Genomic DNA, 13,633 nt, shown 5'->3' on the forward strand with positions numbered 1-13,633 from the left:
CGCAATTGTCAGTTCAAGCGACGCAGTGCCGAATCACAAAAAGGGGCCTGGTCTTTTACCTGCATTTTGGTCCGGGGCTTAAGTGGTTAAGGTAAAAAAACGTATTTTTGTTATTTTCGATATAATAAGGGCAAATTATTTAGTCACATCCCCCTCTGCCACCAACACCCCCTGCCTTCACCCCCCTCTGCTGTGCCACAATCTCCCCCTGCCTCCAATCTCCCCCTGCCTCCAATCTCCCCCAGGCCCCCTGCCTCTAATCACTCCCTGCCTCCATCGTCCCCGCCTCCATCCCCCTCTGCGGTGCCACCAACAACCCGTTTCCACCCCCCACCCTCTGCGGTGCCACCATCCCCCTCTGTGGTGCCTCCAAATCACCCCCTGCCTCCAATCTCCCTCTGCGGTGCCACCGCAGCCACCATCACCCCCTGCCTCCAATCACCCCCTGCCTCCAATCTCCATGCGCAGTTCCAAGCTGAACCGATCTCGGCTATTTTTACTGGCACATTCCCGCAACCACGGACATTTATGAACGGGGGAAAAAAGTGCCCGTTTTTACAAACTGTCCATAAAAATACGGACGGTTGGCAACACTGGTCCCAACATTTTGACATGGGAATGAGGGACACCTAATAGCAAACATATGTAGGCATAGGAGACACACCTTGCCACTCCCCCTTAAAGGGGACTTAACCTACTACTATTATTCCGTTGTATTGGCTTTTAAAATTTACAAATTCAGCAATTTTGAATTTGGGTGAAAGGTTTAGCACTGGGAAACACTTTTTGAAAGATAAATAGTGCATTTTATATAAAAACTATATACATCAGACCAACATGACGGACAAATGAGGAGGAAAGAGGGACATTGCTCAAATTCAGGGACAGTCCCTCGAAATCAGGGACAGTTGGGAGCTATGCATTGAAGTTGTGGTCTTCTGGAGGAGAGTAGAGCCCATAGCTTCCAACTGTCCCTGAATACAAGGGACTGTCCCCGATTTGAAACAAAGTCCCTTTGTCCCTCTTTCCTTTCTCATTTGTCCCTCATTTTGGTCTCATCTACAGTATATAGTTGTATATAAAATTCACTGTTTATCTTTCAAAAAGTATTTCCCAGCGCTAAACCTTTCATCCACTTTCTAACTTGCTACATTTGCAAATTTAAAAAGACGACGTATAGAAATAGTGGTAAAAAAAAATTAAAAAAAAAGCAGTTGTGGGTTTATCGAATAATTTATTTTGTATAATTGTCCTTTAATGGGGTGTGGCAGGGGGGGTGCCCCATACATACATACTTTTGCTAATATGTGTCTTCATTCCCATGTCAAAAAATTGGGAGGTATGCAGGACCTGCAGATGGCAACAGATATTGGTTGTTATATATCTAATCAGCTCCCCGGTCAGAGCTGTGAACTTTCCACACAACGGCTTCCTTTGTGGCTGTGAAGTGTTATGTGACCAAATGGCAAGAGATGCAAAGTAGGTCACAAGAGTCCACATCACAGAGCAACAGTCATCTTGTCCATCTCATAAAGACTTTTTTTTATAAATAGAGTTCATGCTTTAAAATACTTTTTTTTTTGCATAAAACGTTGTAAATCTGAAACATTTTGTTACAAAAAAACATGTTTTTTTAGGACAACACCCACTGTTCACTATTTCCACCAATCAACTGCGGAACCTTAGCAAAAATGATCAGGAAAGGACCAGTTGGTTGAGTTTGCCTCCCAGGCCAAATGTCCCCAGTCCTTCCTTGCATAAAGGCACCTCAAATGCAACCAACTATCTCACTGACAGGGCTAGTTGGCTGGGTTGGATTTCTAGGTCAAATGCCCCCAGTTCTACCTTGCATGAAGGCATCTCAGTTGTATCCAAAATGATTGCCCCGAAAGGGCCAGTTCATTAGGTTTGCCTCCCAGGCCAATTGCTCCCAGTCTTTCCATGTATGAAAGCATCTCAAATATATCCATAATTATTTCCCTTACGGGGTCAGTTGGTTGGGTTTACCTCCTAGGTCAAATGTGCCAACTTGTATTTTTCTTAAATCTAGTTGGTTGCGTTTGCCTACTAGCCCAAATTCCCCCAGTCCTTCTTTGCATGAAGACATCTAAAAATGTATCTAAAAAGATTTTCCTGAAAGGGCCAGTTGGTTGGGTTTGCCTCCTAGGCCAAATGTCTCTGTCCTAACTTGTGCAAAGACATCTCAAATGTATCCAAAATATTTTTCTTAAATCTAGTTGGTTGCATTTGGCTACTAGCCCAAATTCCCCCAGTCCTTCTTAGCATGGAGACATCTAAAATGTATCTAAAAAGATGTTCCCGTTTCCTGACAGGACCAGTAGGGTTGGGTTTGCCTCCTAGGTAAAATGCCCCTGTCCTACCTTGCATGAAGACATCTCAAATGCATTCACAATTATTTCCCTGAACAGAAACCCTTGGTTGGGTTTGTCTACTAAGCTAAATGTCTTCCCTTGCACGAAGACATCTCAATGTATCTAAAATGATTGCCCTGAAAGGGCCAGTTCATTAGGTTTACCTCCCAGGCCAATTGCTCCCAGGCTTTCCCATTAAGAGGCCTGACTCTGTTCCAGTGGCGGCCCGTCCATAGGGGGCGCATGGGCGCCGCCCCCCCTCTCCCCAAAGCCAGTAAAAAAAAAAAAAAAAAAAAATGAAAAAAAAAATTTTTTTTTTGGGCCCTTTAAGAAAAAAAAAGGTCCTTTAAGACGGTGCATGTTCAGGGTGAGCGCCGGTCAAAGACTCAGAGCACTGCTATAGCATCATTGAAGCGTCATGCCAATGCAGCAGGCAAGACGCTTCATTTGCAGTTTTTTTTTAAGCTCTGTGGCTATGTGCTGTGCGCCATGAGCCAATCACTCTCCAGTGTCTCCACTCTCCTCTCTAATTGGGTCCTGCTGCTTCCTCACTGCAGAAGGAAATGGGCGGTGCTTTCCCCAGGGCAGTGTTACTGTCGGTTTTGACTCCAGGAGGACTAAGGTAAGTAACTTTATTAAAAACACTTTATTTGTCTCATTGTCTGTCCTGTCCACCCCATCATGTCCAGCACCTTATGCTGTATGCTCAGCCTGTACTGTGATCGGACTGAGAGAGGACAGGAGGGAGGGGGAGGGTGCCGTGCTTCACATCTCCTGTCTGTGTGTGAGGGCTTAGAGTGCCTGCGTCCTGCAGCTGTGCTTTACAAATCTCTTATCTCTGTCTGTCTATCTAATCTATCTGACTGTCCTGCAAGTCCCCTCTCTCTCTCTCTCTCTCTCTCTCTCTCTGTCTATCTGTTTAATTATCTATCTATCTCTCTATCTATCTATAGCCATATCTATCTATCTATCTATCTATCTATCTATCTATCTATCTATCTATCTATCTATCTATCTATCTATAGATCTATCTATCTATCTATCTATAGATCTATCTATCTCTCTATCTATAGCTCTATCTCTCTATCTATAGCTCTATCTATCTATCTATCTATCTATCTATCTATAGATCTCTCTTTCTATAGATCTATCTATCTATCTATCTATCTATCTATCTATCTATAGCTCTATCTATCAATCTCTTATCTCTGTCTGCCTATCTAATCTATCTGACTGTCCTGCAAGTCCCCCCTCTCTCTCTCTCTCTGTCTGTCTATCTGTTTAATTATCTATCTATCTCTCTATCTATCTATAGCCATATCTATCTATCTATCTATCTATCTATCTATCTATCTATCTATCTATCTATCTATCTATCTATCTATCTCTCGATCTATAGATCTATCTATCTATCTATCTCTCTCTATCTATCTATCTCTCTATCTATAGCTCTATGTCTCTATCTATCTATAGCTCTATCTATCTCTCTCTCTCTCTATAGATCTATCTCTCTCTCTCTCTATAGATCTATCTCTCTCTCTCTCTCTATCTATCTATCTATAGCTCTATATCTCTATGTCTCTATCTATCTATCTATCTATCTATTTGTCTGTCTATCTAATTATCTATAGCTAGCTGTCTGTCTGATTATCTATCTATCTATCTATATCCATCTAATTATCTATCTATATCTATATATCTGTCTGTTTAATTATCTATCTACAGCTCTATCTCTTTATCTATCTACAGCTCTATCTATCTATCTATCTATCTATCTATCGCTCTCCCTCTCTCTCTCTCTTTCTCTGTCTCTCTCTATCTGTTTAATTGTCTGTCTATCTATCTATCTATCTATCGCTCTCTATCTAATTATCTATCTATATCTGTCTGTCTGATTATCTATCTATCTATCTATCTATTTATCTATCTATCTAATTATCTATATCTATATGTCTGTCTAATTATCTATCTATCTATCTATCTATCTAATTATCTATCTGTATGTCTAATTATCTATCTATCTAATTATCTATAGCTCTATCTCTCTCCCCCTCCCTCCATCTATCTATCTGTTTAATTATCTATTTATCTATAGCTCTATCTAGCTATGTCTCTCTATCTATCTATCTGTCTGTCTGTCTATCTAATTATCTATCTAATTATATATAGCTCTATCTCTCGCTCCCTCCCCCTCCCTCTATCTATCTATCTATCTATCTATCTATCTATCTATTTGTTTTATTATCTGTCTGTCTATCTATCTATCTGTCTCTCTGTCTGTCTGCAGGTCCCATTGTCTGCGAGTGGCGGGGGGGGGGGGGTTGACTGGGGTTTTGTTTGCGCCCCCCCAAAAAAATAGAGCACCAGCCGCCACTGCTCTGTTCTGGTTACCTTCTTAATTTCCTCTCCTTCCTGTATGGCACCATCCAGGCCATCCCAGGAAGTCTATATTAACCATTGCACTACAGGACTGCAGTGCTGTTCAACAGTGTTGTTTGCTCAAGTTCCTGTCTGCAGTGTGCTACGATTATCTTCCTGTGTACCGTTTTGGCTCGTCCCTGACTTCTCCTGTTTGCCTGTGCCCTTGGCCTTTTGCCTGTCCCTCGGTTACCCTAGTCTGCTTGTTGCCCCAACCTCGGCTTACCCATCACTACCATTTGTCCTGCCTGCTGCCTTCTCTCTCTCTCTCTCTGCGGAGCGTGACCTAAGGCATCCCAGGGGTCGCGACCTGGATCCAGCTGCGGCAAAGGCCATCCTCACCACTAGAGGCTCTGGTGAACACAAAGCTGGGTCTTAGACTCCGTGCCCTGGGCGATCTTGGGTTTGCTTCCTCTCTGATCGTAGCACTTGGCTATAGGGTTCACTACCCTGTGGTGCATCCCTGACCACCACGGGGTGCACTTGTCACCTGGCCACAGGTGACCTGACAAAGGCATCTCAAATGTATCCAAAATGATTGCCCTGAAAGAGCCAGTTCATTAGGTTTGCCTCCCAAGCCAATTGCTCCCAGTCTTTCCACGTATAAAAGCATTTCAAATGTATCCTAAATTATTCCCCTGAAGGGGCCAGTTAGACATTTGACCTAGGAGGCAAACATAACCATGTCCTAACTTGTGCAAAGACATCTCAAATGTATCCAAAATATTTTTCTTAAATCTAGTTGGTTGCGTTTGCCTACTAGCCCAAATTCCCCCAGTCCCTCTTTGCATGAAGACATCTAAAATGTATCTAAAAAGATTTTCCTGAAAGGGCCAGTTGGTTGGGTTTGCCTCCTAGGTAAAATGTCCCTAGCCCTACCTGGCATTAAGGCATCTCAAATGCATTCAAAATTATTTCCCTGAACAGAAACCCTTGGTTGGGTTTGTCTACCAAGCTAAATGTCTCTAGTCCTCCCTTGCATGAATACATTTCAAATGTATCCAAAATTATTCCCCCGAAAAACGTCCAGTTCATTAGGTTTGCCTCCCAGGCCAATTGCTCCCAGTTTTTCTACGTATGAAAGCATCTCAAATATATCCAAAATTATTTCCCTGAAGGTGCCAGTTGGTTGAGTTTGCCTCCTAGGCCAAATGTCTCTGTCCTAACTTGTGTAAAAAGACATCTCAAATGTATCCAAAATATTTTTCTTAAATCTAGTTGGTTTCGTTTGCCTACTAGGCCAAATTCCCCCAGTCCTTCTTTGCATGAAGACATCTCAAATGTATCTAAAAAGATTTTCCTGAAAGGGCCAGTTGGATGGGTTTGCCTCCTAGGCCAAAATGTCTCTAGCCCTATCTTGCATAAAGGCATCTCAAATGCATTCAAAATTATTTCCCTGAACAGCCACTTGGTTGGGTTTGTCTACTAAGCTAAATGTCTTTAGTCCTCCCTTGCATGAAGACATCTCAAATGTATCTAAAATAATTTCCCTAAAAAAGTGCCAGTTGGTTGAGTTTGTCTCCCAGTCTAATAGGTAGATTCAGGAAGAGTTAGGCCGACTTATCAGTAGATAAGTCGACCTAACTCAGAATCTACGCCGACTTATATTTAAGCGTATGTTCAAACAGAGATACGCTTAAACATATCTAAGATACGAAGGCTTGCGCCGTCCTACCTTAGGTTGCAATTTTTCGGATGGCCACTAGGTGGCGCTTCCATTGCGGTCGGCGTAGAATATGTAAATGTATTGATACGCCGATTCACAAACATACGCCCGGCCGCCGCAGTAGTTTTACGCCGCTTCCCTAAGGCATTAGCAGGCCTAAAGTTATTCCACCTATTAGGTGGAATAACAATGTTAAAGTATGGCCGCTGTTCCCGCCGCGAGAGTCAAATTTTTTACGTCGTTTGCGCAAGTCGTCCGCGAATCGGGATTTACGTAGTTTACGTCGACGTCGAAATCAATAGGCCCGTGCGGCGTACTTAGCCGCAATGCACACTGGGAAATGTAGGCGCCCGGCGCATGCGCATTGAAGAAGAAAAACATATAAACAGGTGAGGTCAAGCCTCATTACCATCAAACACGCCCCCCTCCAAGACATTTGAATTCGGCGCCCTTACGCCCGCCCGCTTTAGGCTATGCCGCCGTATATTAGCAGGCAAGTACATTGAGAATCATGTACTTGCCTAGCTAACTTACGGCGGCGTAGCCTAAACAGGCTAAGCTACGCCGCCGTAACTGTAGGCTCTTGTACCTGAATCTACCTTTAAATATCTACTGTCCTACCTTGTGTGAAGGCATCTCAGAAGTGAGAAGGCAATGGAAAGGTGGAGCAACACACGTCGGCACGGGTAGTGTGTTCGTAAAACACACATTCGGGGACAGGAATTGTAAGTCCACCCCTGGGCACAAGTAGCACCTGCTGCACTTCTCACCCGCTTCAGCTCCAGAGATGCATCTGCATCAGAGACGGCTGTTTAGTAACGCAAATTAGGCAGCCGCGAGGCCCCTGTGGGGGCGAGGCCTAAGGCAACCGCTTAATTTGCCTAATTAGAGAGCCGCCTCTGTCTCAGAGGGATCTAATATGTATCTAAAAATATTTCCCAGCTTGACTTCTGAGTCTGAGTCTAATGCCGATTTATGCTTCCTTATGTTGGTCATACACTCAGGCCACTATTACAACTACTTTCAACTAGATTTCGATCAGAAAAACGATTGGACAGATTAAGGCAATTCACGATCAAGACTATTTATTATTGAGGAGTTTCTAGAGAAATAGTTTGTGGGTTACCTTGATCAGTATAGTTGTGTTGCCTTTATGCTGTGACAATCAAGCTGCCAGATAGCAATACATGTCACTTCAGGAGACAGGAAGAGGTTTTAGCTGTTCTTATAATATTATCGAACAGTGTTATGCTGCCTCACTGCTCTGGTGTGAGGGGAGGAAGTTTGGCACAGGCAGAAGGAAACTTAAAGAGGAACTGCAGTCTGCTCACATAATTTGTAATTAAAACATCTTTGCCATTCTGAAGCTTCCCTCCAACCACTTTGCATTTTATTTTATATCCCATCTCTTCCTGTCCTTGTGTCTCTGTGCCCATCAGAGAACTATCCCATCTCTTCCTGTCCTTGTGTCTCTGTCCCCATCAGAGAACTATCCCATCTCTTCCCATCCCCATGTCTCTGTCCCTATCAGAGAACTATCCCATCTCTTCCCATCCTCGTGTCTGTGGCCATCAGAGAACTATCCCATCTCTTCCCATCCGCATGTCTCTGTTCCCATCAGAGAACTATCCCATCTCTTCCCATTCTCGTGTTTGTGGCCATCAGAGAACTATCCCATCTCTTCCCATCCTCGTGTCTCTGTCCCCATCAAAGAACTATCCCATCTCTTCCCATCCTCGTGTCTCTGTCCCCATCAAAGAACTATCCCATCTCTTCCCATCCTCGTGTCTCTGTCCCCATCAAAGAACTATCCCATCTCTTCCCATCCTCGTGTCTCTGTCCCCATCAAAGAACTATCCCATCTCTTCCCATCCCCATGTCTCTGTCCCCATCAGAGAACTATCCCATCTCCTCCCGTCCTTGTGCCTATGTCCCCATCAGAGAACTATCCCATCTATTCCCATCCCCATGTCTCTGTCCCCATCAGAGAACTATCCCATCTCTTCCCATCCTCGTGTCTCTGTCCCCATCAGAGAACTATCCCATCTCTTCCCATCCCCATGTCTCTGTCCCCATCAGAGAACTATCCCATCTCCTCCCGTCCTTGTGCCTATGTCCCCATCAGAGAACTATCCCATCTCTTCCCATCCTCATATATTACACACACCCACCCATTGCAGCTATAACAGCTTCAACTCTTCTGGGAAAGCTGTCCACAAGGTTTAGGAGTGTGTCTATAGCAGTGTTCATTTGATTGACTAAAATGACTAAAACATTTTAGCCGACTAAATGAATACTATTTTAGTCGACTAAAATACGACTAAAACAACTGAGATGACTACCACTTAAACTGCATTTTAGTCAAAAGACTAAAAGACTAAAAACTAAATTGAAATTTGACTTCAAAATGAACAGTGGTCCGTAGTGCATGTTCATACCTCAATACCATAAATAATACCATGCGAGATGTTTCACTCCAGCAGTATATAATAAGTTTGGAAATTGTAGAGTAATGTTAACCAATGCATTACAATTTAAATACACCTACTAATACTCAAAATTAGTTTTAGTCGACTAAAATGTACTGGAGATTTTAGTCAACTAAAATGTCCTACATAAAGATAAAGGAGACACAGTTGCCATTAACCACTTAAGGACCGGATCAATATGCTGCTAAATGACCCAAGGGGTTTTTACAATTCGGCACTGCGTCGCTTTAACAGACAATTACGCGGTCGTGCGACGTGGCTCCCAAACAAAATTGGCGTCCTTTTTTCCCCACAAATAGAGCTTTCTTTTGGTGGTATTTGATCACCTCTGCGGTTTTTATTTTTTGCGCTATAAACAAAAATAGAGCGACAATTCTGAAAAAAATGCAATATTTTTTACTTTTTGCTATAATAAATATCCCCCAAAAACATGTATAATTTTTTTTTTTCCTCAGTTTAGGCTGATACGTATTCTTCTACCTATTTTTGGTAAAAAAAAAATTCGCAATAAGCGTTTATCGATTGGTTTGCGCAAAATTTATAAAGTTTACAAAATAAGGGATAGTTTTATTTTTATTTTTTTTACTACTAATGGCGGCGATCAGCGATTTTTTTCGTGATTGCGACATTATGGCGGACACTTCGGACAACTTTGACACATTTTTGGGACCATTGTCATTTTCACAGCAAAAAGCATTTAAATTGCATTGTTTATTGTGAAAATGACAGTTGCAGTTTGGGAGTTAACCACAGGGGGCGCTGTAGGAGTTAGGGTTCACCTAGTGTGTGTTTACAACTGTAGGGGGGTGTGGCTGTAGGACTGACGTCATCGATCGAGTCTCCCTATAAAAGGGATCACTCGATCGATGCAGCCGCCACAGTGAAGCACGGGGAAGCCGTGTTTACATACAGCTCTCCCCGTTCTTCAGCTCCAGGGAGAGATCGCGAGGGGGCGGCTAGAAACGAATAGCCACGCCCTCGTCCCCGATCGCTCCTGAATCCACGGGAACCACCGCATGTACGGGGGGGGGGGTCCCGATCGGACCCCCGACCCACGTCTAGGCAGGGACGTACATGTACGCCAATGTGCCTGTCCGTGCCAGTCTGCCGACGTAAATGTACATGCGGCGGTCCGGAAGTGGTTAAGCAACAACCATTCATGTTAGCAAAGACCAGTTATGGAAGTCTGAAGGAGTGCCAGAGCAGCCTTATTCACCAGCCGGGGATGGTGAACAAGTGGGAAAGCTTTAGCAGAGTGCCAAACCAGGGACCCAGCGGGTTAGCAGGGGTAACGCTTGAGGAGAATATCGCAGGATAGCTGTGGAAGAGCTCAGGGGATCCAGTAATGTCTGGCATCTTGAAGTCTAGGGAGAGACTGGGAACTCAGTGAGTGAAGATCTACAGTAGGATCCTGTGAAGCCCTGTACACACGACCGGGAATTCCGTCGGGAAAAAAAAAGTCGGTTTTTCCGACGGGATTCCTGGAAGGCTTGCCCTGAAAAGCCGTGTATACACACAGCCACACAAAAACCCGCCGTTCTTTTGAATGGCAAAAACGCGGTGACGTCATCGACTACGACGAGCTGGTGTCTCATCACATTTGATTCCGTCGCCACCCCAGACTAACGTTGTATGCTACTGCGCATGCGTCAAAGTGTTATCGAGTAAGCACGTTTTTTCTACCCTGCAGGTAAGCATACAGACGACTGGTTTTCTCGTCAGAAAACACTCTGCCGGGAATCCCGACGGGAAAATGGACAGCAGGTTCTCTATTTTCCCGTCAGGATTCCCGGCTGTTTTCCTGATGGGCATACACACGGCCGGGATTCCCGGCCAAATGCTCTCCTGGCAAGTTTTCCTGCCGGGAAAACCGGTCGTGTGTACGAGGCTTGAGACGTAAGAAGCTCTAGAACGGCATAGCCGCCGACTGTATAACTTGGCCCCGCCCCCGGCGCGCTGCGTCATCCGCTGTGATTGACAGCAGCGCCAGCCAATAGCTGCACTGCTATCAATCCATCCAGCCTAGCCAATCAAGGGCCAGGCTGGGAACCGAAGAGGATCACGTGGACGCGTGCAGGACTTTCGAGGGGTCGGGTAAGTAAAACGGGGGTTCGTGGGGGGGCGGTACCGTTGGATGTTATTTCACCTTAATGCATAGGATGCATTAAGGTGAAAAAACATTTAACTTTACAACCCCTTTAAGTGGTTAAAGGCCCTCCACCTGTATAGCTGTCTGCCTATTATTTTGCCTCAGAGTCTACAAATTACTATTGCATCTGCCCAAGGGTGTCCTAGCCCTAACCCTTTCTCCCCCAGTTCTGTTTAAGAGACAATAAATCTCTTTTCTTGCATTCCAAAAAGTGACTGGCGCCCATGTTTCCAACTTGCAATACACCCACAATGCCTAATAACCCACACTACAAGGAAGGATGTCAGCTCTCCCTGACTCTGGAGGTCACCATAAGGCCTTTGGAGGTCAGGGATGCCGCTACATAGGTCTATAAAGATATATAAAATATCAAATTCTACAAACACGTTTCATTTCCTGTTTTTCTCGCATGCGAGGGCATAGTGGAAGTGCTTCTTCCCCACTAGAATACAGCTCTGTGTTTACCGCAATTTTCAAGATGTTACTAAAATAGCAATTATCTTCTTCGACAATCTCTTCACAGGGTGCCAGGTCTCTATGCCGCCTCTACCACCGTTTTTAGAAACCTTTGAAATAACCGCAGTTACATCCTGTCGAAGCTTGCATGTTCTCTATTGTAGGCTTTAAATGCACCAAAAGTTTCAGCTCTGCCCATCGGCCACTTCCAGCACATGCAAATAACTCGCCTAGCATTCCCCTGATCAAAGGATGGCAGATTGTGAAGTAAAGATAAATTCTGCACAATCTGTACCTAAAAACTGACCACATGCATAATGCCGGCATCATTTCCAGAAAACAGTATCCTTTTTTCTGCAAGAACAGAAAACATCTCTCAGTCATACGCTGGTGGAAGAATTCAAACAAATTACGACAAAAAAAAAAAAAAATGCTGTTTTTCCCAGAACCAGTATGAGATTGTCTTCCTATTCTACATGTTAGCCGTGGTGATGAAACGGTACTGGTAGACATAGACATGCTAGACTCCAGAAAACCACACTTTAAAACAAGAAGTATCGGCAGTACTTAAAAATCCTTTCTTGAACCCCCCATAGGACAAGTGCATGTAGCACTTGGTCCCGTTCTGATCTGTGGCAACCTGTGCATTTAAATTACATTTACATTTTTTGCTTGTGCTGTGGTTCCACCCCAGGCTGAAGCCCAATTTATGGGTGTTCTTTTGGGGGGAGCTACAGCACAGCCCTAGGCAGTGCCACCAGGCTGATCATTTACTATTGTGAATGAAAAGTCAGTGCTGCAAAGTTGTGCGCTATATCTGCTAGCTGCTTGTAAACATTCACTTAACTGTCAGATAGATCTTACCACTTTGCCAGTGCTGACTAATCTGTGACCCCTTGTGCATTTTGATTTACATTTTTAATTTCAGCTTGTGATGTCCTGTATCTCCACCCTAGGCTAAAGCCCAATTTATTGGTATTCTTTTGGGGGGAGTTACACCACAGCTTTAGGCACCGCCATCAGACTAATCATTTACTATTGTGAATAAAGAGTCAGTGCTGCAAAGTTGTGCGCTATATCTGCTAGCTGCTTCTACACATCCTCTAAACTGTCAGATAGATCGTACCACCTCGCCAGTGCTGACTGATCTGTGAGCCCTTGTGCATTTAAAATTACATTTGTATTTCTGCTTGTGATGTGTGCTGTAGCTCCACCCCAGGCTGAAGCCCAATTTATGGATGTTGTTTTGTGGGGAGCTACAGCATATCCCTAGGCACCGCCATCAGACTCACCATTTACTATTGTGAATGAAGAGTCAGCACTGCAAAGCTGTGTGATATATCTGCTAGTAAACATCCACTGCACCAGCTGATAGATCACACAGCCCTGCTAGTGCTGATTGATTTGTGACCCCCTTGTGCATTTAAAATGTTTTTTTCCCCCCAGCTTGTGATGTGCTGTAGCTCCACCCCAAGCTGAAGCCCAATTTATTTATTTATTTTTCGGGGGGGAGGGGGAGTTACACCACAGCCTTAGGCACTGCCATCAGACTAATAATTTACTATTGTGAAAGAAGAGTCAGCACTGCAAAGCTGTGAGATATATCTGCCAGTCGCTTTTAAATATCCACTGCACCGGCAGATAGATCACACAGCCCCTCCAGTGCTCACTGTTCATTTACAAATGTAAAAGAGGGGCTGTGTGATCTATCTTCAGTGCAGTAAATATTTACTAGCAGCCGGCAGATAGATCACACAGCCCTGTAACAATGACTAATCTTTTACTAGTGGCTTGTTATGAATGAGCCTTAACCTGCTGTGCTTAATCATAGTGCTCAGCTCCACAGTGGGCCTACTACTAGGGATGAGCACTGTCGTCATTCAGCCATCACCAAGTTAGTTTAACACTTTCTATTTGCCACTCCAAAGACATGCTGGCAGGTTAATTGGCTTCTGCCTAAATTGGCCCTAGTATATGAATGCGAGTTAGGGACCTTAGATTGTAAGCTCCTTGAGGGCAGGGACTGATGTGAATGTACATTGTATATGTAAAGCGCTGCGTAAATTGACAGCACTATATAAGT

The 13,633-nt window shown here is 44.1% G+C and overlaps 1 protein-coding gene across 2 annotated transcripts in view; it reads right to left on the bottom strand.

Annotated features, from left to right (window-relative positions):
- Positions 1-13,633, bottom strand: part of SH2D2A (SH2 domain containing 2A) — a 48,688-nt gene that overhangs the window by 13,784 nt on the left and 21,271 nt on the right. The gene's annotated exons all lie outside the window — the stretch shown is intronic.

Source organism: Rana temporaria, chromosome 13 (assembly GCF_905171775.1).
Source record: "Rana temporaria chromosome 13, aRanTem1.1, whole genome shotgun sequence".
Taxonomy (NCBI): domain Eukaryota; kingdom Metazoa; phylum Chordata; class Amphibia; order Anura; family Ranidae; genus Rana; species Rana temporaria.